Source organism: Rhea pennata, chromosome 1, assembly GCF_028389875.1.
Source record: "Rhea pennata isolate bPtePen1 chromosome 1, bPtePen1.pri, whole genome shotgun sequence".
NCBI classification, from domain to species: Eukaryota; Metazoa; Chordata; class Aves; order Rheiformes; family Rheidae; genus Rhea; species Rhea pennata.
Window position 1 is genome coordinate 112,923,311 of NC_084663.1, and position 26,777 is coordinate 112,950,087.

The following is a 26,777-nucleotide window of genomic DNA, read 5'->3' on the forward strand; positions in this document are numbered from 1 at the left end:
AATCTTTTAGTATTATATATATATTTTACATGGTTCCCTTGGGAAAATGATACATTTCACACTGTGCAGTTTATTAAAAGCACTATGCTTAAATAAATGGAATGGGATAATAATAGAAGAATTATCATAATTTATTTCTTTCTCAGTAATGTATTGAACTTCATAGAAACATGTAAAAATATATGTATTTTCAACATGATTTCTCAGAGAAGAGAATATCTTAACATTTTCTATTCTTTCACTCTACTATATTTTACTATTCTGTCATTGTAGTATTAGAATTTTTCTTAAATAACCAGCAAAAGTACAATGCACAATAAGCTGTTTTGTCTTAGGCTGCTTAAACTATGCTAAATAGATTGAAAATCTGTTTTGCCATTTTAATCTTTGGAATTGAAATGAGGTCAGGTATGAGGGCTGTTAGAATGGACTGAATAAAAAAAATCATCATAAATACCTAACTTTTGTGTGAATTCAGACCCTTATTTACATAAATCAAGAAGCAGTCCTAAATTTGACCAGCTAAAGCCATTTCTAAAGAAAACCAACAGTTTGAAGCCCAGGTTTTCTGAATCTAAAATAGAAGCTGACTTAATTTTGAATTCAGGATGAACACTCATGCCTGCCTCCCTCTGTTCTCACCATTGACTCTGTCTTGGTGTTCTATATCATCGCTGGACCATTTCATTTTTGCTTTCATTAGTCTCCCCCTTGAGAGGTATGCCTAGAATTACTTCAAGGCAGATGAGTCTCTTGAGCACTCGATTCCATTGGCAGTTGCTCATAGGAAAGTGTGAATGTGGTTTGAATGATACCTGTGGGCTCTGGCTGTAGCACAAAGAATGGCAAAACCACCACAGTTGCTGTAAAAATGCAGAAATGTTGTACTACCTGCTGGTGTTACCATTGCCTCACATTTAATGCTTGGCTAAATACTAATCTTTTATCTTTACAAATGAACTGTGTAAATGCATATGTGCAACAAATTTAAGTGTAAAGGAATTCACTGCATTGAGTTATATTACTGCTTTGGGGAGATGTGTGGTCATGTGGGACTTTGGCAGACTTTTATGATTTTCCTGAATCACACAGAAGTATCTGAAAATCTCTGAAGTCATTCACTATGCTTCGCTGTTGCACACCAAGTGAGCAAGATGTTTATACAGATATTTAATCTGAAGCGTCTTTCAAATGTCACTGACTTTACTTTGATTTCTCATTTACTTGCAATTTAGGTATGAGTTTAAGTAGCTAAAAGAACTGATTGAAAAAGACCTTTAAAATATGTTTCATTAATATATATAAAACTGCAGCAGCAGAATCCTGTAGGTCATTTCTAATCAAGATTCCTATAATTATACAATAGATCCTGTGCAAGGAAACATTTTTAATGCATGAAGTTTACTGAGCTCTCTTCAATCTATATTACTGATAATCAATGACAATGATTTTTCAGCGTAATGTTTGTAATGGGTGTTGAAGCAGTAGTGAAGTACTAAATTGTTTTAAAACATTTTATCTATACTTTCACATGGAAAGTTCCTAGTCCCTTCCTGAATAGAAGACGCGTTTTGTAAACCTTTGAGGGAACAGTCCTTGTTACACCTTTCAGCTGTCCCTCATTAAAAGGAGTATTTCTTATGTATTGTATATTGACACAGTATATATCCTGACACCAGCTTGAAATATCTGCTAGATCTTTAGAGCTATATTTAAACTCAGCAGATACAAGTTAGTCCAGGAAAAGAGGAAGGTGAACCCATGTGAACATGTGAACAGTATGTGGCAAAGAGGAGAAAAGTATAAGTATAAAGAATGCAGTCTGTGTATTGATATATTTTGTAAGTTTTTAAATTGCTTTTGTTATTTTTGTTAAATTTTGGTGGGGGTTTTTTGTTAATTTTGTTGAGTTTTGCTTTTGTTAAGAGAGAGAGTAAAAAAGCCTAACTGAGCCATTCAGGAAAATGAGATGAATCTAATGAAGGATCTAAGAAGGGGTAGAAACTGTTTTGCTAATACTTATTATTTTGGTTGTTTGGTTGTTTTTCTTATTCTGAAAGGGTGAAACTAACGTGACTTGCTTGACGTGTAGAAACAATACTATAACCGAGAGGGAGTGCTGCATTGTGTCAGGAAAGGTGTGCTCAGGACTGATAAAATCTGTTTGATATAGACATAAAATAGAGATAGTTGTGAGATATAAAATAGAGATAATTGTGGGATTTGAGAGGTTTTTTTCAATTTTTAAGACGGTCATTCTTACTAGTCAGAATTTTTAACTTCAAAAGAGCTGGACAAGGATTAGGAAGGATAAAAAAGATGCTGAAAACTAAAACATATAGCAACACCATTGGGCACACATGGACTATTGGACTTAGGAAGACTATTTAATTTTCTGGGTCTAGATGCAGGAACTATGATGCTATATCCTGACTGCAAGTCAAGGTGAGATCTAAAGACACATCGACCCTGCCAGTGCTCTTACTTCTGCAGAAAAGGAATCCAGATCATAGTGCAAACAGAGCTGAGCAGTGCTGCAGCAAATACATTGTCAACAGTGATTTCAAAAGCCAAATTCATCCTTAGAAAAGGCAACTGAAAGCTGATAGATATTAGTCAGCTGATGACAAAGAGCAAAGACTAGCAGTATTCAGAGTATGGTTTTGAAGATACTTTAAATAAGAGGTACAGATGCAATGCTAGTTCTCTGACGATGTGGAAACTGCCAGTTTGACAAACTCTATTTCTGAAAGAATTCCCATATTATTATATTCAGAGGCAGAAGGGATTAAAATAAACATAGACAGAACTCATCAGTTGTCAAGCATGGCTATAAATGGCATCCTTTAGCCTGCCTTGTAACTTTCTGACTTAAAGACATGTAATCTATTTTAGAGGCTGACAAGAAAGAAATAGAAGAATCTTACTCAGGAGATAAGGTAAGAGGAATAACTTGTAATTTTCCCAATTCTTTTCTCCCAGTTTTATGACAGCACTATCTGCATTCAGTCCAGAAATTAAATTACTGTATATTAGATCTCTCTCATATAGTTTCATTACATACATACATATACATTACATATCTTCAAATGCACCAACCCTGTTGATCTTTAATTTTGACGTAAAGTCTTAAAGAAAGATTGAAAGACTCTTGACCTGGGGAAAAGAAAAATATCCCAAGTACAAAATAATGTAAAATGAGCTTGATTTTAAAACAGTGTTGTCATGTGATTGAAGTAGCTTATACTATTAATCAGATAAATACTTAGATAATACACTTGTGCAATAGGGGCTTCATTTCAGAGATATAATAATAGAGTTATTTTAAATGGACCATTTTCTGCAGAGTTTCATGATGATCCATGTTTTGTAACGTTCTGACAGAGAGCAGTATTGTGTAAAAGTTAAGGGGGCTTACAGAAAATACTACTTTTAGTAGGCATATGCAGATAATGTTTACGTCATATGCAGTCAATAGCTCTTGGTGTGAAAATAAACTACTTTGTCTTCCTAACACATTCAGAATCCTTTCCGTTCACTATGTTTCTGAAACCCTCACCTAGCGTTCTTTGCAGCTGATTAAGTATATATCAGACATTCTTCTCTTACTGTCAAGTCAGCTGGTGGCATCTCAGTGTTGTTAATAATTTCATTGTTCTGATGAATTTAATATTGGTTCATCATTGTACAAAGTACTCTATTCACTTCAGATATCTTTGAAATCTAGTAGGATTTCTTCCTTTGACTTCAGTGTGTTTTAGATCAGATACTTTATCTTTTTGAGGCCATTGTTTACAGTTTCAATGAGCATGATTTCCTTGTTCCTTCAGAAGAGTGTATAGTATAAATATATCCTTTTTTGAAATAACTTAGTCTTTCTTTCTTCATAAGGGAAAGTATACTTGAGTGCGGACATATGCATAGGTGTAATGTTTTAAAAGGCTAACCTTCAAAGAATCACAGAATCACAGAATTGGTGAGACTGGAAGGGATCTGTAGAGATCATCTAGTCCAACCCTGCTGCTCAGGCAGGGTCACCTATATCACATTAGACAGGATTGTGTCCAGACAGCTTTTGAATATCTCCACAACCCCTCTGGTCAATCTGTTCCAGTGCTTGGTCACCCTCCTCACAGTAAAAAAGATTTTTCCTTATGTTCGTTCATATGGAGCTTCCCGCGTTTCAGTTTGTGCCTGTTGCCTCTTGTCCTGTCACTGAGCACCACTGAAAAGAATCTGGCCTCATCCTTTTCACACCTTCCATTCAGATACTTACAAATATAAGATCCCCTTCTGCCTTCTCTTCTATAGGCTAAACAGTCCCAGCTCTTGCAGCCTTTCCTCATAAGAGAGATGCTTAAGTCCATTAATCATCTAAGTAGCCTTTTGCTAGACTCTCCAGTAACTGCATATCTCTTTTCTGCTAAGGAGCCCAGAACTGGACACAGTTCTCTAGATGTCACCTCGCTAGGGCTGGACAGACGTGCTTGATCACCTCCCTCAACCTGCTGTCAATGCTCTTCCTCATGCAGTCCAGGATAACATTGGCCTTCTTGACCACAAGGGCACATGGCTGGCGGGTGGTCAACTTATTGTCCACCAGGACCCCCAGCTCTTTCTCCACAGAACTGCTTTCCAGTGAGTGAGCCCTCAGCCTGTAGTGGTGCATGGGGTTATTCCTCCTGAGGTGCAGGACCTTCCACTTGCCTTTGTTGAACTTTGTGAGGGTTCCTCTCTACCCATCTCTGCATCATATTGAGGTCCATCTGAATGGCAGCACAGCCTTCTGGTGCATCAGCCACCCCTCCCAGTTTGGTATCATCAGCAAACCTGCTGAAGAGGCACTCTGTCCCTTCCTGCAGGTCAATGATGACTAAGTTTAACAATACTAGACCCAGTACTGACCCTTGGGGGACACCGCTAGCTACAGGCCTCTAACTTGACTTCGTGCTGCTGATGACAACCCTCTGAGCTCTGCCTCCCAGCCAGTTCTCAAGCCACCTCACTGTCCATTCATCTAACCCACACTTCCTGAGTTTGCCTCTTGAGGATGCTATGGGAGACAGTGTCAAAGCCTTGCTGAAGTCAAGGTAGACAACATCCATTGCTTTCCTGTCATCTACCCAGCCAATCATGCCATCACAGAAGGCTATCAGATTGGTTAAGTAGGATTTCCCCTTGGTGAATCCATGCTGACTACTCGTGATCACCTTCTTTCCCTCCATATGCTTGGAGATGACATCCAGAATGAGCTGTTCCATCACCTTTCCAGGGATGGAGGTGAGGCTGACCAGCCTATAGTTGCCTGGGTCCTCCTTCCTGCCCTTTTTGAAGACTGGAGTGACATTGGCTTTCTTCCAGTCCTCAGGCACCTCTCCAGTTCTCCATGACATTTCAAAGATTGATTGAGAGTGGCCTAGCCATGATGTCCACCAGCTCTCGCAGCACTCATGACCTCAACCTCTCTGGAGCATCAGGACCCATTAAACCCCCATCAGGGCTGGGTTTAACACTAAAGACTGAAGTGAAGAAGGTGTGAATTCTGATTTTTGATCCTTTGAGGAATTCCTATACTTGGGAGAATATCAAGTAATTTAAATCAACTAATGTCCAATTCTTAACCAACTTTAATAACTTTCATATTAGAAAGGATGTCTTAAATTACAGTTACAAATGGACTTTAGTCTTCTTAAGAAGGCTGATTGTTGTTTTTGCTTTGTGTTTCATATAACTTTTTAATGTTGAAGAAGGCTTAGACAGACCTTGTAACAATAGCACCTAGGAAGAAGGAGGAAGAGGGCAGTTCATGTATAGTCTTTTAGTCTTTCCCTTTTTCTGAAGAACTTACTTGAAAAAAAGGGTGCAACCACAGTTTAAATGACCTTTAACCTCCACAAGTGCTTTCTGGCCTCTGGAAATGGTCATGATGGTAACATGAAAACAGAATTTTCATTTTGTTGGGTTCCAGTTTCCCTTACCAGTTAGTCTATGAAATGGCCCGAACTTGCCAGAGTTGCTGTGTGTGTTCATAGTGATCTAAAGGTATTTTAGCTCTGGCAAGTTCTGCAAAACAAAAATAAAAACCAAAAATGCAGTGTGGTTTTAAAGTGGGAGACTTTTAAAGGTGAAAACCCATTCAAATGGCATCTTTAGAATCTGGAGATTCACTATATTTGAAAATAAGTTGGTCCAGGCTTAGATCCCAAAGCTAAATAAAAGATATGAAAATACTTTGACCAAGATTATTATGTAAAAAATTTCTGGCAGTTTTGCCTATAAATGTGAATCAGTGTTTGTTTTCTTGGCTTCAATAGAAGTGAATGTTTTCTTGAGAACTTTATTTTCTACTAAGGGTCTTACCCTTTTATATGATATAAAAGATAAATAAATGGAGAATCATTAATTTTATATGTTACTGGAAGAGTTATTTGGAAAATACAGTTTGTGACAGTTTTTACAAAAATATTATCAGGCTCCGTTCCCTGTCTTATGTAATGATACAGATGCATTTCCTGTATCTTTGAAAGCCTACATTTTTTAAAAAAAGTTCTTATTTACATTATCATAGTTCATTTTATAAAATCTGGAGAGAATGTGCAAAGTGACATTCTGACACATACCTAATTAAAGAAGGGTTTTTTTGTTGTTGTTGTTTCCTAGCTAAGATGTGTAGACATTTCATTATTCAAAACAAACAAAAAACCCCAGAGGCTGAGCTACAGCTGAGCTACAATTTCAAGGATTCTGCCCAGTGTTTTCTACATGTGAGTATGCCTTCCTGGTTACTACTGGAAGATGTTTCTTCATCTTATTTCTATGATGCCAGATCTCTGCTTACTCCATAAAGTTTGTCCAGGATCATTCTCCACTACATTTTTAACATGCTTGTAGAATGCATTTGGGAACTGGACACTTCTTAGGATCTCAGCAACTTATGTATAAATTAGCCATACTACTAATTGAGGGAAATGTTCTCCTGGTGTTTAAAAACAGATAGAATATTATTAAAATTATTTATTTCTCATAGCCACATTAGACAATTACCTATGAAAGACTTTGTGGACAATATGAAAGAGAAAGCAATTTGCTTATGCTCAGACACCTCAGAAATGTCTGTTTATCCTTTTACCCTCATCCCATTTCTTCAGCTAACAAATTTCCTGAGCTAATAAACTTCCTTTATTTTTTGCTGATGCTCACCTTGTGAGAAATTTTTATCGTGTTCCTTACTTTGTGTCTTAGGATATATCCATTAGACCATAAAAGCTAATACTAATTGATTAACTCTTTCTCTGTTAACATGTATTTTTCTTATTTGGGAGATTATCTATCCATTCTTACTAGCTAAAATTCATTTTTTTTAAAGATGCAAATGCAGGACTCATCTCTTGTACTTCATCAACTAGGTAACTCCTTGTATTAATGAGGAATAAAATGTTTATCTTCCTATTCCTTGCTATTATGCATGTGTTTTTCCTTGCTGATGTCTTAGTGGGGTGCTCATCCATCCATATCAGGCTGGGTGTGAGTAGAATAAGCGCTCAATACTTTTTTCCTACAGATAGTGTGCATGGAAACAATTTCCAATCCATTTCAGATTACTTCAGTTCTCCCTAATACTAATTGTCAAACAGAAGTGTTTACAAATGCTAGTAGTGGACCTATGAGGAAATTTAGGATACTTGAATAGAAATATTGCATATTTTAGGTGGTTCTTTTGAATGCTATGTTTTTCAGCAGACGCCCCTAAATCAAAGCTTGTATTAGAGTCTTTGCTATATATTGTTAGTTTAATTTTTTTATTGGAAATAATAGAAAAATTAATAAGAACGAAACTGACCTTTGTATTTGAGGAAATAGATCCCAGATTCTCACGCATACCCAGATACTTAACTTCACTGGATGCAAAGTCTAAATTTTCATATGATAAAATCTACCCAGCTCTACTTAATTCCATTTGCTGAGGTTCAGACTTGTAATCATTAATTTTTAGCACTGATAAATCTAATTCAAAAACTATTTTAAAGTCATGGTTTAATTTTTTTTTAATTATAAAGTTTAATTGTACTGATGTGAAAAATATCATTTATAAAAATAACCTATATTTTACTCTGTAATATACCTTTTAAAGTATAACTTATAAGATTTAATCTGTAACATAAGCAGTCACCTAGAATATCAGATGGAACTCATGTTTCATAAATGCCTACTGATGTCTATCAATCTGTAGATATTACCAGTTGCCTGTATTAAAACTTGTTTTGTTTAGGTATTTTAATATTTTAATATATGTGAATAATGAAAATATTACCACATATTAGTAAACTGTCTGTTATCTACTGATGATTTGTGAAAGTGGCATGCCCAAGTCCTCTTTTTAGAGACATCTTGAACAAGTCACTTAAAGTGCTGGAGAAGTTGATAACATGCACATGATAACATTTAGATAAAGTATTAAAAAGAAATAAGCATGGATTATTATAGTAGATGTGATTATAATAGTTTCAGATTTAGCTAGTTTTTTTGTTATGAAAGAGAATGAGAATCTCAAGTTGCTTAAATAAATTTTTAATTGATACCTTTTAGAAATAGAAATAAAAATGTTTTCTCTCACTCCACACAAATGTTTTCCCTACCCTATAAAGTCATTAGTAGATTTAATATTGAATGCAGTGAGTGCAGGATTTTTATTTTTTCTTTAATAACTGCCGCTAGTGCTCAGCATAGTAAATATACAGATTGGTCCTGAGTTGAATACTCTGTCATGTAAACTGAAAATAAACTGTTTTTATAAAATGAATGGTTGCTTAGGAATATAGGATTATGGTATATTGTATTGTATATTGTGAAAAGCCAACATTGCCATGAAGCTTATGACATACTTGTATCAAAGTAAAAATAACTTGAAAACTTTCACATTTGTCTGAGATTCCACATATCTGTCAAGTCTTGAGGGGAGAGGCAATATAAATCCTTTTGGAAGGAAAATGAATTTTTGAGCAAATATAGCTTCATGATGGTGATATTTTCAGTTTTCATTGCATTCATAGTCTTAACACTGAAGTTTAAAAAGAAATGAAGTAATTATTTAAAATAAAATATAGAAGTGAGAACAAGGACTTTTTTGCCATATTTATCTTCCAAGATTCCACAATGGCAACACTCAGAATAAATAAGTATGCGAAAAACATAATGTTTTGCCCACAGTCAGTGGAGACAGACAGTAAGCATTTGTGAATCCATCTGGGAGAAAAGATTAATCCTCTCTCTTTTTTTCTGTACCTGTTTTGATAGCGCTCTCTGGAAGCTAATTGAAAATTAGCTGCTGTCTCATTTGCCAGTTGTCCAGGGTAATCACAAAGAAGAATAGCTCTCCCCCAAAGAGAGATGTTAAATGAACATGGTGGTAAATATAGCAAACTAAAATAGGGACATGAGTTATTAAATTTCATATTCACTGGAATCATAGTTTACCATTACAGCAGCTATTTTCTGACATTTGACCCATTTCATGCAATGTCAGAACTGGTAGGATCGTCAAAACATTTGATATACTCAAAACTTCTTATGGTTAAAAGGGTTATATCTGGAGCCAAGAATTTTTGTTAGCCTAATTAAATTCTTTACATACAATGAACAGTTACTGTAAGTCCAGTTACAGTATTACAGCCCTAGACCAAATAATCTGTATAGCACAGAAAAGCCTCGTTAGTTCTGTAGATAAATATATATATATATATATATATATGTTTCCACAAGACTTCTCAGTACCTACCCCTCTCCTCTGATGTTATGCTGTAGGAGCTGTCTGTGGGGCAAGGGCTGCCTGTGGCTGTCAGGCCCTTCCCTGGTGGCACTCACTGAGCTGCAGCTCAGACAGGCTGGACAATGGGCACTTGGCCATGAGGCACCTGGTCAGCCCAGCCCAACCCAAATCAAAACACAGCAAGCCCAGCCACCTCTGGAGACCCTGTGCCAGCAGCGCACCTCAGAGCCAGACGCCTGCCCCCATAATGGTAAAAAGGGTGAGCTATTTCACAGAATCATAGAATCAGTAAGGTTGGAAGGGACCTCTGGAGATCATCTAGTCCAACCTCCCTGCTCAAGCAGGATCACCTAGAGCATGTTAGACAGGGTTGCTTCCAGGCAGGCCTTGAATATCTCCAGAGAAGGAGACTCCACAGCCTCTCTGGGCAACTTGTTTCAGTGCTCTGTCACTCTCACAGGGAAGAAATTCCCCCTCACAGTCAGGCGGAACTTCCTGTGCTTCAATTTCTGCCCATTGCCTCTTGTCCTGTCACATGGTCAACTGAAAAGAGTTTGGCCCCATCCCTTTGAAACCTTCCCTTCAGGTACTTGTAGACATTGATAAGATCCCCCCTCAGGCTTCTCTTCCCCAGGCCAAACAGGCCCAGATCTCACAGCCGTTCCTCACAGGGGAGATGCTCCAGCCCTCTGATCATCTTCGTAGCCCTACGTTGGACTCTCTCCAGTAGCTCCATGGCTCTCTTGGACTGGGAAGCCCAGAACTGGACACAGTACTCAAGATGAGGCCTCATGAGGGCTAGGTAGAGTGGCGGGATCACCTCCCTTGACCTGCTGGCAACAGTCTTTCCAGTGTACCCCAGGAGACCATTGGCCTTCTTGGCCACAAGGGCACATTGCTGGTTCATAGTCAACTTGTCATCCACCAGCACTCCCAGGTCCTTCTCTGCAGAGCTGCTCTCCACAAGGTCAGCCCCCACCTTGTACTGGTGCATGGAGTTATTCCTCCCTAGGTGCAGGACTCTGTACTTGCCATTGTTGATCCTCATGAGGTTCCCCTCTGCCCAGCTCTCCAGCCTGTCCAGGTCTCTCTGAATGGCAGCACAGCCCTCAGGTGTGTCAGCCACTCCTCCCACCTTGGTATCATCAGCTAACCTGCTGAAGAGGCACTCTGTCCCTTCGTCCAAGTCATTGAAGAAGTTGAACAGGATGGGATCCAGTACTGAGCCCTGGGGGACGCCACTAGCTACATGCCTCCAACTAGACTCTGCACCACTGATCACAACCCTCTGAGCTCTGCCTTCCAGCCAGTTCTCAATCCACCTCACTGTCCATTCATCTAACCCACACTTCCTGAGCTTCTCTAGGAGGATGTTATGGGAGACAGTGTCAAAGCCTTGCTGAAGTCAGGGTATGCAACGTCCACTGCTCTCCTGTCATCTACCCAGCCAATCATGCCATCATAGAAGGCTATCAGATTGGTTAAGTAGGATTTCCCCTTGGTGAATCCATGCTGACTACTCGTGATCACCTTCTTTCCCTCCATATGCTTGGAGATGACATCCAGAATGAGCTGTTCCATCACCTTTCCAGGGATGGAGGTGAGGCTGACCAGCCTATAGTTGCCTGGGTCCTCCTTCCTGCCCTTTTTGAAGACTGGAGTGACATTGGCTTTCTTCCAGTCCTCAGGCAGCTCTCCATGACTTTTCAAAGATGATGGAGAGTGGCCTGGCAACAACATCTGCCAGCTCCCTCAGTACCTGTGGGTGCATCCCATCTGAGTCCATGGATTTGTGGATGTCTAGCCTGCCCAGAAGGTCTCTAATCCTATCCTCCTCAACTAAAGGAAAGTCTTCCTTTCTCCAGACTTTCTCCCTTACCTCCAGCCTCCGGGATTCCTGAGGGCTGCACTTAGCAGTGAAGACTGAAGCAAAGAAGGCATTCAGTAATTCTGCCTTCTCTGTATCTCTTCTCACCATGGGCCCCACCCCATTCAGTAGTGGGCCCACATTTTCCCTAGTCCTCCTCTTGCTGCCAATGTATTTGAAGAAGCCCTTCCTGTTGTCCTTAACATCCCTTGCCAGACTCAATTCCAACTGGGCCTTAGCCTTCCTTGCTGTATCTTTACATACTCTGACTGCATTCCTATAATTCTCCCAAGTAGCCTGTCCCCTCTTCCACATCCTGTGTACTTTCTTCTTCTGTCTGAGTTTGGCCAGGAGCTCCTTGCTCACCCATGCAGGTCTCCTGTCCCTTTTGCTGCACTTCTTGCTCATAGGGGCGCACCACTCTTGAGCTTGGAGGAAGTGATGCTTGAATATTAGCCAGCTCTCCTGGACCCCTCTTCTTTCTAGGGCCTTAACCCATGAGATTCCACCAATTAGGTCTCTGAAGAGCCCAAAATCTGCTCTCCTGAAGTCCAGGGTTGCAATCCTGCTTGTTGCCTTGCTTTCTTTCCTGCAGGATCCTGAACTCCAGCATCTTATGGTCACTGCAGCCAAGGCTGCCCCCAGCCTTCACATTTCCAACCAGTTTCTCTCTGTTGGTTAGGACAAGATCCAGCACCCTTTCTCGTAGGCTCCTCCATCACCTGTGCCAGAATGTTATCATCAATGCATTTCAGGAGCCTCCTGGACTGTTTATGCCTTGCTGGGTTGCCCTTACAGCAGATGTCAGGGTGGTTGAAATCTCCCATGAGAATCAGGGCCTGTGATTGTGAGGCTGCTAGTCTGCACACACACATATGAAGAAAATACACCTAACTTCAGCAAGCGTAGGATGGAACAGTCTGTTTTTAGGAGAAGAAATTATAATAGAAGTTGAAACACTGGTTCAGAGACAACATTATGAATTATAGAGCACATTTGGGGGTCCAAGTGGGCTTCTAGATTTAAGCCAAAATTTAAAGAGAGATTTCTCCTCAATGTTAGAGTGGTGAAGCACTCATTTACAGTCTTAATGTTAAATTAAGAGACATACTTATTCCCACTCTTAAAATACCAAGCATATGACAGTACCTGACGTATTTTCAAACCGCAAACACTGTTATCTATGCCTCGAATCAGGGATACTCCTTGTATTCCATGAAAGAAGGGTGCCAGGTTCATGTCATTCTCTGTCCTTTTTGAAGTTGCCTCCTTGACTTTAGGAACAAGCTAAGCCAGTTTAGCAACTAGGATTTTTCTCCCATCATAAATCTTCATCTGCTGTAATTTTTTGTATCAGTTTATTAACTGCAAAGAAGAAGATCTCAGTAAAATTTGTTCTTCAGAGAATATCCTCTACAATCACTAGCAGTTGCAGAGGTTTTGGAATAGAAGCTGTTTACGTTTTTGGAACAGCAGCATTTATGTGAGCATTCATCCACAGCTGGATTCTGAAGACTTAGGTAATACCGAAAGGACCATAGATTTCTGGAGTTCTTCTGAGATCTAAATTTATTTCATAGGAGAATTAAAAGGACCAAAGCCAATTAAGAGCTTCAGAATTCTTTAACTTCATAAATTAAAGGCATAGGATCTTGCTTTTCTTTTTCTTCTCTCTCTCCATCACTGCCTGCTCTTGGATATCTAGCATACTTACACTTGCTATTAATTTTTGAGATATTCAGAGTTTGAAGTTATACATTCATACCAAAACCAAGCACTCATTCATCTAGCTTCACAACTGAAACACCAAGGACTATTTTAAGATAATTAGAGTATGTAAGATAATAAGAATTTATATAGCTATTTCTAGAATTTATCTACTCTGGTAATTTAATGTTTATCTAGGTAATTACCTCACCTCTACTTTGTTTCATGAGTTGCTATGTGGCTTCCAAGAAAACTTATTTCCTACAGTAATTAGCAAAAGGTTGAATAGTTTTTCCTGATCAACCACCTAGCTTATTGTTATAAAAATTGTTAAATATTCTCATTAAAGCTAATATGCTATAAATCTTTTAAAAATAGGTTTAATTAAATGCTGATATTTGTATGTTTCTGCAGAAAATGAAGCAATGGCAGAAAAGCAAGTGGGCAAGGAAGCAGAACATTGTTACATAGTAATGGTCCCATGATGATAAAGAACATGGGCTGAAATTTCTAGCAGAAATTATTTTTCATGCTACAGCACAGAAGCATTTGGAGTGTTGTTTTTTTAGTGAAGTTTATTATTAAGTTTTCCCATTCATAAGGAAATTCTCTGAAACAATGGAAATGGAAGTTAGTTTAATCTTAGCGTACGGAGAGTCTGAAAGTCTGTACAACATAGGATAGACCTTAGGAATTTTATTGGATTGTTCATGAAACAATTGTAGTTCCCTGGAGCCTAGCTGACTTCCAGGGCTGTGTTCAGAGCCTTTGGGGAACAAAGTGATAAGTGAAATTTTCACTGCTGGGGTGTGTTTTGTACTACGAAATATTTTCTTTCCTCTGAATTGAGGATATAGGAACATCTTGGAGGAAGAGGAAAATAAAAAACACTTACCTAGTAAAAAAACCCCAAACTCAAAAAACTTAAAAACACCAACTCTCATTATTTTCTGTGACAAATCTCCTATTAATTTCACCCAGTTGTCACGAAGAAACATCAATGTTCAGCTAACTGAGCACAGAGCAGAGAGTTCAAACACACAGGGAAAGAATGAAGAGCCATAATAGTTTTACCTGTTCTTTAACACATTGGAAGCACTGTTCCTCTTTTCATTTGCTTTATATAGCAATTTGCTGTCTTTGGCCTCGATAAGCGAGTTGCTAACTAAATATAGGACCAGTTTATCAGATAATGAAAACCAGCCTTCCTCATGAAATCACTAGACCAGCCATGAAACTGGTACATTATTACCCTTATTTTTATGCACTGCTGTAGCATTTATGCTGTATTATCCCTAGTTATTTGTAATAAACAGATTGGAAGGATGGTTTATCCCTCTGCTGTATATCCATATATTCAGTCCTATTCTTGGTAGTTGAAAAGATAAGGGAGAAAACGTGTGTAATAACTTGAATGATGGGTCTGTGTATTATGAGTCTGTGTATTGAAGCGTGTAAGTGAAAGTGCCTGACTTACACCTGGAGAGAGTTAATCAACCAAAAGCAATGCCAAGTAGGATATTATATGTTTGCAAAGTACATACCCAAAATGAAGTGAATGTTTTATTAGGAGGTTTTGATTCAACTGTTCAGTTTGATCCCTTAATATTACTGCTCACATCAAGTATATTTTTTTCCTGTTCCCTTAATTGCTTTTCCCTGAAACCTGTCTATTATTAGGTCATAATTCTTGCTTCTGATTGTACTCTAATGAATATTAGATTATTTTAGTCCTCATATTTGTGGCTTTGTATGCTCCTTTTGCTAATGCAGGTTATACTGCAATAAACTTAATGGTGTTTCACTGAGCTCTATTTGTACTATTTATGCTGCATAGTAGAAAGTTTAGAATTAGGTGAATATTGAGCAAATGTGTTCACCAATAATTTGATGATTTGAAAATGATATTTGAACCCTTTTAAAAATGTGTTGTTTTGGGGTGATACAGAAACAAAACTTCATCCAAGAGCTTAATTGTGTCAGAAAAGAGGAAGAACAAGTGGAGTTGAAACAAGAGAAGAGAAAATAGTAAGGGGATGGAAGAGGTGTCGGGAATGGCTAGGAGATGGAAAGGAAGCAGCAATCATTGAGGACTGCTAGGGAGATAGAAGTGGATGGAACAATTGTAACAGGGAGGAGGAAGAACTATTTGGCTCAAGAACAGGAATGGTTCAAGGATGAAGAGAGGATTAACATTTTTCTTCCTCCTTGTGGGAGGAGGAAAAAAAAAGAAGGAGCAGGGGAAGAAGAAGAAGAACAGTTATATTTGAAAATTGTGATTTTTTAATTGTTTAATTTAGTACTATTGTTTTAGCTGCACTATTGATAAAATAAACTGACAAAATACATAAGCTTCAGTCTTGGACCAGGTTCCAAGTACTATTGATATTACAATATGGCAGTTTAACATATAAAAAAAATACACATTCATTTTTTTGCAAATTAATGCTGAAAAGGTGTTGAAAAATGATTACTCAGTCCCTTAAAACACAAAACTAAATTTCTAAAGTACCCAATCAATTTATTAAGATGAACTTAAGATGAACTTTATTAAGATGAACTTGTCATTGGACAGGTTGTCAGTAGTGCTTACAATTAACACTATCCGTGAAATACTAACTTTGACACTGAATTATATTCTCCTATGGAAAGTTTAGTTAGCCCTTGTTTAAACTATTCAGTCAGCGAATAGGGAAAATAGCAATCAAAACTCAAATTACAAATTATAGAAAGGATTAATCACAATACCTGTAAAATCCTAGATTTAGGATCACAAATTCCTTTGTAACCAAGGGGAATTAATTGCATAAGTGCTTTAGTTTATCTGTGCCTTCATAAACATTTGACTCTCTGAGGAAGACATTCAATGACAAATTCAGTGGCAGTAACAAGCTTATAGGAGTCACAATCTAATCTTTGTTTATGAACAAAGAAGTTCGTTCACTGAGGGACTGTAAATCACTTTCTCCGAATATTAACTAACAGTAGCTTTCTGCATGGTTTTGATTTGTTTAAGATCATACTTCTTTCCCTTTGCTGCTGCTTACTCAACAATTATGACCTTGTCTACCTATAGATACTATAGCCATTGCAGTCTTCATTCAGCCTCATCAGTTTCTCTCAGCAGAGAGGAAAAATATGAAAGTAGGTTTAATATGGATAGACAGTGATTCACAGTGTTTCATAGATACCATTAAGATAACAAACAATGTGTTCTTGTTGAATAAATAGAGATTTATAAAAGCCTTCAAGCTTTTTCCTGGTGATAGCTTTTAAAGCATCAAGAACTAAAGGATGCATTTTCTTCGGTCTGGGTGGTGCTGTGCAGTCATGCTGACATTAATGTTCTAAGGGTCTCACTGCATGAGCTTCAGCCTTCCTTTATATGTATATACCTCTCTCTTGGTTCATGAATTGAGAAGGAATTGTTATTTTTATGAATTTGTTCTGTTTGAAATTATTCTTTGGATGCTTTGTGTGACTCTGCTAACTCTAAGAAACACAGTCTGTGTAGGATTTGTGAGCATAACAGATTAAATACAGTTGTTATTAACTAAATAAATGAAACATTTTTGTCTGTTTTGACACCTGAAATATGTACTAGTTGCATTACAACCAGTACAGTAACTCTTTGTTCTATTCTACTTTGGAAACGCTTATATGCTTGAAACTAGACAGCTTAATGCCAGATCAACTGTGTCTATATGATCTCTGGGAACAGAGGAAAATTCAGAGATGTAAAAGCATCTGAGTATGCTGGAATTCTAAGATCCATGTTCAGAAATCTCCATCTTGTATCTATTTTGCTTCTGTATATATATATACCATACCAGTGGGTAGACTAAGGAATAGTCACATCATCTACATGATCATCCAGCTTAGATGTTCTGACTTGTTATCCACTCCATTCCCTCTTTTCCCCTTTAGGAAGCAACTCCTTTACCTCTGTCTTCAGACTAGATCATTTTCCATCAACTATATTTGCTTCTGTGGTCTTCCCAGTAGATGATCTTAAGACAATAGGTAGGTTTTGTGAAACCTCTTTAGCCCCCGAATTAATACGATATGTTAGGTTACAGAAAAGGTTTTACAGTTTCAAGTGTATCAGTAATTGAGTATGCAGATCTCATGTTAAATATGCTTCTGTATTGATAAAAGATCCCTTATGAATTCCAATATTTAACCTATTTTACCTATTTCTCTATTTTCTAGAATCAGAGATTAGAAAGACTTCTTTACTTTGTAAAATCAGAGAACCATTATTACTCATATCTGATACAGTACTTTAAAATGTCTTTTATTGCAAAATAAATGCTTGAAATATATTACTGGATATGAGGAATAGTCTGGCTGGCAATGGTTTATAGTGACAATGCAATCAATTTCAGGTACTAGTTTTTAGCATGGAAACTATTTATCAGTCTCTTTGTCAAAATGAAGCTTGACTTATCTTTGTGGTCAGCAGGTTTAGGGATACCAAGGTCAGAGAAGACAGAAATCACTTGGAAAGTGTCCATTTTCTATTTTTTCTGGTTGTTTTTTCTCTCTACAAATGTACATCCCTAATACTTTTTGTGATACTGTATGTTAGTTAAAAGAAAATTAAACGTGCTGAAAAAGTAATTCACCCATTTCATTTCAAAGCTTAAGAAAAATTTTTTTTTGCATTAGATATATCAGGCTCTTTCTAAATTCTACTTAATCACATTATAAACTCACCATCTAAAAATCCTGCATCATACTTTAGAAGAAATTGATCAGAACAAAGTGGTTATAATCTCTTACAAAACTTTTTTAGTCCAATAGTATTTTCCTTGGTAATATGCAGGTATGTGTCATTGGAAAAGCAGTGAGCTTGTTTATCATTTTTTAATGACAAAGGATATGTCCAAAATCTGATAACTGCACATAAGAAATTTTTGAATGCATGCAAGGATGTTTTCTAGCCTGCTCAATGTAAGAAAACAAACACCATAATTGGAGGAACTCATCCTTGTAATCCCAGTGAAGCCAGGAATGAGGTGAAAAGGATTTGATATATTGAATCTCCTTGCATTGACAGAGTACATTTATCTTTTGTTGACCTTCATAACATAAAATGGAAATCCATGTAGCGTCTCATGGATGTGTCAACAGTGAAGAGACAAAGTTTACAAAAATGTACAAAAGACTGATATTAAAACCAATCCATTAGTTTTTCAAAAAGCAAGTAGTTAATCTAAGGAAGCAAAATCTATAAAAGAAAATATCAGAATACTACTAGAGGCCTGGGCATAAAATATCTCAGTAATCAATTCAAAAATTTTCAGTAGTAACAGACATTACTCATTGGTAAGACTTTTGTCCATTCTTGCCGAAAAAGTTTGAATATTTTAAAGAATTTATTGTCACTTTAAAGGATGAATTCTTGTTCTTGTTTAAGGTAGTACTGAGTGAAAAAGTGGATGCTGCATTACACTTGCTGAGGAACAAATGTACATTATCTACTTCAGCTATAATTAGAATTGAGGAAGTGGAACTGGTTGATGATATGCTAGTTGACAAACAGTGCCAAAAAATAGAGCACTCTTTTCCATCAGCCAACAAAATTCTGGACTTCCCTTAGATAGAATTTAATTGGTAATAGAACATGAGATTATGAGGTGTGGCATAGGTAGCAGCTCTCATGTCATATGCCTGTTGTATGTATTAATCAATCTTTTACAGAGAGAGTAAGCTGTACAGCTGAAAGTCCAATTAATCTGGAGAGGCACTAAGAATGTATGTGAAGGGAAGAACGGATTCTGTCAAGGGTCAAGGAGAATACTATATGAATAAAAAAATATATTGTTCCTATGAGTCTTGTGTGAATTCGTGCACCTCTCTTGATACCAGATGCCTACAAGTTGCAAAGCAGATACCTCTGTCCAGCATATCTGTGGTTCCTTCACAGCTCAGAGTTTCTAAAGTCAGTAGTGATTTTTGTACACTTAAATGTACTTTTTGAAAGGACTGAAGAGGTCCCACTTCATTTAAGATGTTCCTATTAGTAGCTCAATAGATTTGTAATCAGGGCACTCTGAAAAGCAGAAGCCTGCATTCTGGTTGGTGCTCCCACCAGTGGTACTGAAGCTTTTTACCTAACATCTGCTTTAAATCCTTCTAAATCTTCTTAAAAAAAAAATCAAAAATTTAGTTTTCTGCGTAGTACACTTGAATTTTTCTGAAGTGAATATCTCTTAACTGAACTCTCACATATCTGTGAAACAGAATCACCTCCTCTGTCTTTGTCTCATGTGCATTAGAGCAGAGAAGGTTTTCTAGTCTAAATTTCTGAAGTTTCCTGTCTTTATTGCAATTATAGGAAAACAGAAATACCCCCAAATCAGAAGTAATATCTGTTATTATGAAGTAGAACTAAGCAGGAAATATGAAAAGTAAATCAAAACAAATGTATAGTCAGAGGCAACTAGGGTTGCTGGCTAACTTTTCTCTAAATATCAGCTGCCTGATTTTCTTTCTTCAATTTAAACAAACTCAGTCATCTATCTCTCTTGCTCATTTCTATTTTTTTTTTCCCTGTCCTGTCTTAGGAAACTGCAAGACTATCTTGGAGTTAATAGTTTCATATGAGTGACAAAAGAATTCAAGAGGAAAGACCATGGTGATCTTGTATGGTGACTGATGTGAAGTGTCATTCATAGAATCATAGAATCAGAGTTCAATCTTTAAGGTTTTACACAACAAGCAAAAGAAGAAAACTTGTGAGGGAAAGTGAAGAATCTGTTCATCTCAGATTGGTAACTGTCTAACCTGACGAACAGTTCATGTAAGATCTGGGGCCAAACTTTGCAGGCAGCTCTCCAATAAGAGAGAAGAGGAGCCCCTACAATTTATTTCTATGTCAGACTCAGGCTGAGGAAGGGCTACTCATGTGCACACTTACTCCCAGTCTTGGATGTCTGGCTTACATTTTCTAAATGAATGCCTCCAGGGACTGAGAAGCAACACAGTCTTGATTTGGGTCTCTAGTACTCAAAAGCTGTTCCTGCTGTCTGAAATCAGTTGGTTTCAAGTGGCTGGTCTAACACTGAGGAGCTAATCATATTCAGAACAGATGTGGCTGAGAAAAGGCCTTTGCAGTTCTATCTTCTGCCATCTTCAGAGTAAATTTCATAATGAGGTTAAAGCAGAAACTAGTGAGTTGTCTTATCAACCAAAGAAGGCCAGAAGGTTGGTGTTTTTTTTTTTTTTTTTTTGTTTTTTTTTTTTTTTTTTTTTTAATTCCTCTTTTGGGAGTAAGTTGCTCTGTATTTTCCTCATGAGTACCCTCAGCATCCTGACCTGGGAGCTAAGCAGAAAGAGCAAAGTCATGTATATCCCTCAAGGGTTTATATTACAATTCAGGAATTGAATTCAGCTACTGGTGCTGGAAAATGTAGTAATATAAGGGCCTTAGTGGAAGGCTGTAGCAGACAGGCTGTCTTTCAGTTTTTACCAGTAAGCTGTCTAGATGTAGATCTGTTTTTTATATCTCCTTACTAAACGTTCCGGATTAGCCCATGAGACAGTCCTCTGTATAAATTAGATGCCCTCTTGGAGACTGGAGAGCATTAAAGATGTGATACAATAGTATAGTAGTACCACGTCCTTAATACTATTCAGTTATTTGGAATCAGTCTGCAGTAACCTCTTAACTGTACACAGGGCATGTACACTAAAAGATATGACTTGTTTGCTGATTTCCCTGCCTTTTCCTTCCCCCACATGCTTCCCTTCTCCTTCAGACACCATCTCCCAACACCTAAGCTATGATCATGGGCTCTATTGACCCTTCTTGATTCTAAGCCAAAATTTTTGTGTTTCTCTAGGAAAGAAAGACTTTAGTCACTTGCTCAAACATCAGATGCTGCCATTTCACCCCAACTTGAAAGGCAAAGAGGTAGCAGCATTCAGATGAATCAATCCTATGAGGCTTTGCTGTTGACATTGAACTGTGAAGTACAGCTGATAACTTATCTTGGGCAGTAGTATGAAAGGCTTCTCAAACTTTACCTCTTTCCTCTTTTTTTCCCCTTTGATATAGTAGACAATGATATGAATAAGACAGAGCTCTGTGCAAAGGTTAGATTAGTAACAGTAGGGTGAATGTTAATTTTTTCCAAGGTTGCTGAAAGGTTTGCAGAGTTAAGTGTCAAGGCTCACAGAATACCTGAGCAAACCCTGAGCAGGCGATAAATACCTTGGATGGCCTAGAGGAACCCCACAACTCTGTCATGTGCATGAGCTGGGATATCACTTTACGGCAATGCCTACAAATATGAAAAGTCGTATTCTGAACAAATTTGTGAGCTGTGAAGCAAAGCATAGTAGGTAGTAAACCCATCTTACTTCTGTGTTAAGCTTCAGTTTCCTGAGCTCAATGAAAATTTACTGTCCAAAATACTATACTTTATGATTAAAAATTACCCTGGGGTTTTGCCAAATATTAAATGTATATGTTATCATTCTTTTATGCAATATTAAGCTACTTTTTTCATTTGCACCTATCTGATCATCTGTACTTCCCTGTGAAAAATACTTGTGTGTGTTGTTTCTGTGAAGTTCAGTAATGACAAATCACTGTTAATCTCTTCAAGAATATTATCAGTAAGAGAAAAAAAGAGAAAAGAGAATGAGAGGAAAAAAAAGAAAAAAGCCCAAGCCTAGGCTTTTATGTTCTGGAATTCAGTATGTGATGCAAACTGTTACTGGAGGTCCCTTCCAATCTTACCGATTCTATGATTCTATGTATTTAATATATTTAAAGAGTACAGTTAGGTTCACTTGAATGGTAATAAAAAGAATAAAAGTACAGAGATTTTTACAGTCACTAAAAAAGATTTGAAACTGTCCCTAGTTTTCTTATCTATTTAGAAACATAAAAATTCACACTTCACATAATCCTGATTATGCATTTTAATTAAAGATATTTGGGCATAAGCATTACAGTCAAAGCACAGTTGTTGCTTACTGTGAACCATAGCCTTCTAGCACTTCAAGGATCACAGTGTAAATACAACTTGTTTGCCATCAGATTTGTCAGATAAAATCACTGCTAGGAAGCAAGGATGATGAGTGCTGCACTGCACTGAAATGATCAGTTGCAGTAATGACAATGGATATAAATCGGAGAACATACATCTTGAACGTAAAATATGTTTTCCAGTTCATCAGGATATAGTTACAATTCCTGAGACAGGCCTACAAGTTATTTAAGTAAGGTAACACAGTTTTAGGTAAGATATAATTACTCAGAATGCAGTTCCATTTTAAGGCTTTTTATTTTTTCCTAGAATAAATTAAAATAAATAAATAAGGTTCTCAGGCCCTGTCTACAAAATAGATTTTTTGAATTTCCACCATTTTTTGGTTACAGGTAGTCTTGTTACAGGTAAAAGGAACACACTGTGTATACACAGCCAGGAATTTTTTGTTAATCTAATTATAATCTTAACAGTCTAATCAAAGAATTATTATTAGTCCTGTTATAATGATGCTAACACCCATAGTTAAAATTACATACTGTTAAAATGATATACCCACAAACCTTCTGGTTTCTGCCCCTGTTCTCTAATGCTATGTTCACCCTCCTAAGGTTATTGGCTTCACCTGGGGAGTAGGGGAAGTGGGTGCAGCAGGTTATCAGTATCTTTCCTCAGGAAGAGTATGATGTTGATGTTTTCTTCCTCTTCACTCTTGGATCTGTCTAGGGTCATTTCTATGTTTCTTAACACGCTCTACACCTTGCTTTTTCTTCATTGGTTTGCAGTTTCACAATACATCCAAATTTATTGTTTCATACATGTTGGGTACTTGTTATTTTTTTTGTTACCCTAAAACTGATTTTACCTAGCTGTTGAGGTGAGATGCCTTTGATGATCAATAATTGAACAGGGAATGACTACTGGAGAGCTGATCACAGCCCTGGGCCTTCAGCGTTATGCTGTGCCTGCTCTTGAAGGGCCCTTATTGCCATCCTATGCATGTCTTCCTCCTTGCTATGTTTTATTCTTGGGTCATAGATAGTTCACTCTATACAGAATAACTCTTTATTAGTACACAATAATCAGACTTATGCTATACAATTGTACGAAACTAAAGAAAAGATAAATTAAAGTAGGTAAAGTCACCTGATCATTAAATAATTGCTCTGACATGACAAAACAAATCTCTGGGCATGTCGAGAGAAGCCCAGCTGAAGGCTGATAGGTCTTGAGGCGGTATGCTGGCTTAACACAAAGTCCCATGATCTGTTACAAGTAATGGCAATAAAAGCTTATCGAGTTACAAGGATGCAATGTATTAACTTCATTAGCTATTTTCTATTCCTACAGTTTCTGACTCCACAATATACAGGAGATGCCTATCCCCAGAGCATGAAAGTGTAATTATTACTACTATATTTCCAGATCATTTATTTCCTTTTAGAATAGATTGTTGGATTTGCATGGGGTAGAGAAAACAGAAATAGCAGTCAATCCGAATTCTATGGCAAGCCTCAATACTACATAAAGATGGATAGGACTCCTGATACCAAGCACAGGAGTACCGCAGGCAATAGATCAGCACAAGATCCTTCTGCTTAGCTCAAGAACTTCTGCCAACAGGCTCCCAAGCCAGCACAGCTTACAATAAATTGAGCGAACTCTCAGAATATAACCAGGGATTTTGATGTAATTTTACCCATTTAATTTATCTAACTGGAAATCTGAAAAATGAATACCTTACTCTTTTACATAATGAAGTGATGAAATAAGCTGATGAAAGGTTTTCAAGATTATACCTTGAAGGTAAAATAAAGTTAATTTGTGCGCTCTTAAAAATGATTTTACATACTTTCAAAAGTATTGCTAATTTCTGAGATTGGTGTTCACTTTGACAGGTGAAATCTTAACTTGAAATTTACTGACTTCCCAAATATTTTTGTGTTCTCCATAAGACTACTGTGTGTGCTCGAGAGGGTTTACTGTATCGTCTAGTTCATGATGAAAAAAGTTCTTTGCTTTCAAAGCTTTCCATGTCTTTAGCCTTGAGATTTGTTCAGCCATAGTAAGAGTCCTCTCAGGACAGATCTCTGTTTCTTTTTCTCTTTAACTCATTTGCTGTTTTCCAGGACTGATGTTCAGTTTGAGAACCTTAAAATATTCTTTTATGCAAGGTAAAATAGCTTAAAAACTGATGACTTCTACATTTGTTATTACTACTACCACATTTTTTGTTTTCCTGTACTGAGATCCATTGATAAAGAACAAAAAACTATTGCCATATTACTAGAGTACTATTAGCTAGGAAATGGGAAGTCTTCATAGGGCTTGTTTAGGGTAGCATTAGGGACACTTTATGCAAGTAAAACAGTTAAAAGTCTGAATTGTGATATTTATAAACTTATATGCATACTGTAGTTTTTAGTGAATCCTGTACATGGAAAACATATGGTTTTAGCTTAATAATAGCTAGAGTCAAAAGAATTTATCTTTTTTAACTGCTCTATGTTGTTTGCTAGGTTGGAAAGCTAAACATTTTGTTGTTTAGCAGTTGGTGAGGTCTCTAGGGTGTGAAATTTTGTTGTAGCTTTTTGATAGTTTGTTTTTCTAAGGACATCCAGGCAGAAAATCTCTCCTAAAATGTCAAAATGTAGCCCTTAGTGATATGAGAGAAGAGCCTAGATAACAAAACATAATAGTTCTTCCCTACTGTGCAAGTTACTTCAATTCATATAGTTTCTTTAAAAATGTACAAAATATTTTATAATCACAACTATAAAGCATTTATTTCATCTTAAACTCATTACAAAGTTGCAATTACAGTATATCCAAGGTGAATAATTAGCTGCTAATCTCTCTCTGACCCAAAGGGTTCAGCAAAAGCTATTTTTTTCTAGCTTCTATTTTCGTAGTGCATGGATCAACTATATTTTAAAACAGGGACCATCATTCCCTAGAACTCCATGCAGCATGTACACTGAGATGAATTTCTGTTTCTCACTTGAGATTTTATAAGCACCTTCAGGCTTTGCAATGACTTTTTGTTGCTGAAATAGATGTACTCTCTTCAATTTGGAAGCAGCTTTCTGTGTTTTTCCCCACAAATATATACTCTTTGAACTATATAAATAAATCATTGCAAACTGATTAAGAAAACAGTGTAAATACAATGCAGCTACACAATAGGTATACTTTCTCATACAGAAAGATCTGCATTAGCTCACCTTTCAAAATAGTATGGAAGTGCGTATTATATAGATGATACAAATAGGATTATTAACATTGTCTAATGGTTTACATTAAACTGTTTTGTTAATATAATCCCCACATGAAGGATCATCTTTAGTTTCTCTCCTGTAAATTATGAGACCATAAGCTCCTCACTAAGTTTTTTAGTAGAAAAGAAAGTGTCAAATGCCAAAATCAGCTAAATAGCTTGTTCTGAATCCAGACATTTGTTTATTGTGAAACAGGGATTCAGAGGTACTTTTTTGTCCCCATAGTTTTTCTCAAGAGCGTGTACATCTCTCAGTAGTTGTCCCATCCGCCTTTAAAAACTGCATATTCTGTCTGCTAATTCAATTGCTTGCCCATACGCAGGATCAGTTTCCAGGACTAATCAAACTGTTTGGCTCCCATTAACTTCTTGTCTACCACTGTGTTGTTTCTATGCCCCACTACATCAATACAGAAGTATATTGATTATAACGTTGTTTTCCGGAATCTGTGCAATCAGTATTGGTGCTACTAAATGAAGTAGTTGCCTAGCAAACAATGAGGCAAAATCAGTGCAAACCTGTTAAACATTTTAATGTTACCAAATCTATGCATTTCTCTGAAAAGATATTCTTGCAAAAATGTTCCAGTCAGTTCTAGTTTTTAATATCAGATATTTGCATTTTATGCAAAATCTCTTAAAAGGACCATCGCACAAAGAAATCTTATAGCATAGTAAGTATTTAAAGAACAGTCATATCTTTTTATTCTTTGTATCTAAGCTTGTAATCAAAATGAGAGCTCTCTTTTTGATAAAGAGTATTAAGGCTTTAATATTTATAAAGTCATTTCAGAGAGTTTTCCTAGAATTCCTTGCTTTAAAAGGAAACATTTTTCTCTTTAGATAAGGTAGAAGGTAAAGATACAGTTGTAAAGGAGCACTTAGTTTAGCTTTGTTTCCTTGATACATGTTGCTTCTTTTCATATACCCTTGGAAAGGAGTACCTTCAGATTCTTTAAAAATGGAGAGATTTTGCTTTTTGAGAACACGATCCTGTTGGCTATGCTTTTTTAGCTAATCGGTTCCCTAGACAGTAGTCTTATTTTCATAGTTCTATCAGTTGTCAGTTAGCTTCCTTTCTACAATGTACAGTAAACAAACACAGTAATTAGGATTTGTGTCTGGCTTTTTAATCTAGTATAGATGATAAAAGCA

General features: G+C 36.9%; 1 long non-coding RNA gene across 6 annotated transcripts in view; it reads left to right on the plus strand.

Moving 5' to 3' along the window:
* LOC134138856 (uncharacterized) overlaps positions 1 to 26,777 on the plus strand; it is a 155,374-nt gene that overhangs the window by 21,180 nt on the left and 107,417 nt on the right. For 5 of the 6 annotated variants that reach the window (XR_009958035.1, XR_009958031.1, XR_009958032.1 and 2 more), the window contains exons 2-4: positions 2,896 to 2,939; positions 6,661 to 6,764; positions 17,268 to 17,363. This is a non-coding gene — a long non-coding RNA (uncharacterized LOC134138856). The remainder of the gene's footprint in view (positions 1 to 2,895; positions 2,940 to 6,660; positions 6,765 to 17,267; positions 17,364 to 26,777) is intronic. The other variant, XR_009958034.1, reaches the window with a different exon arrangement.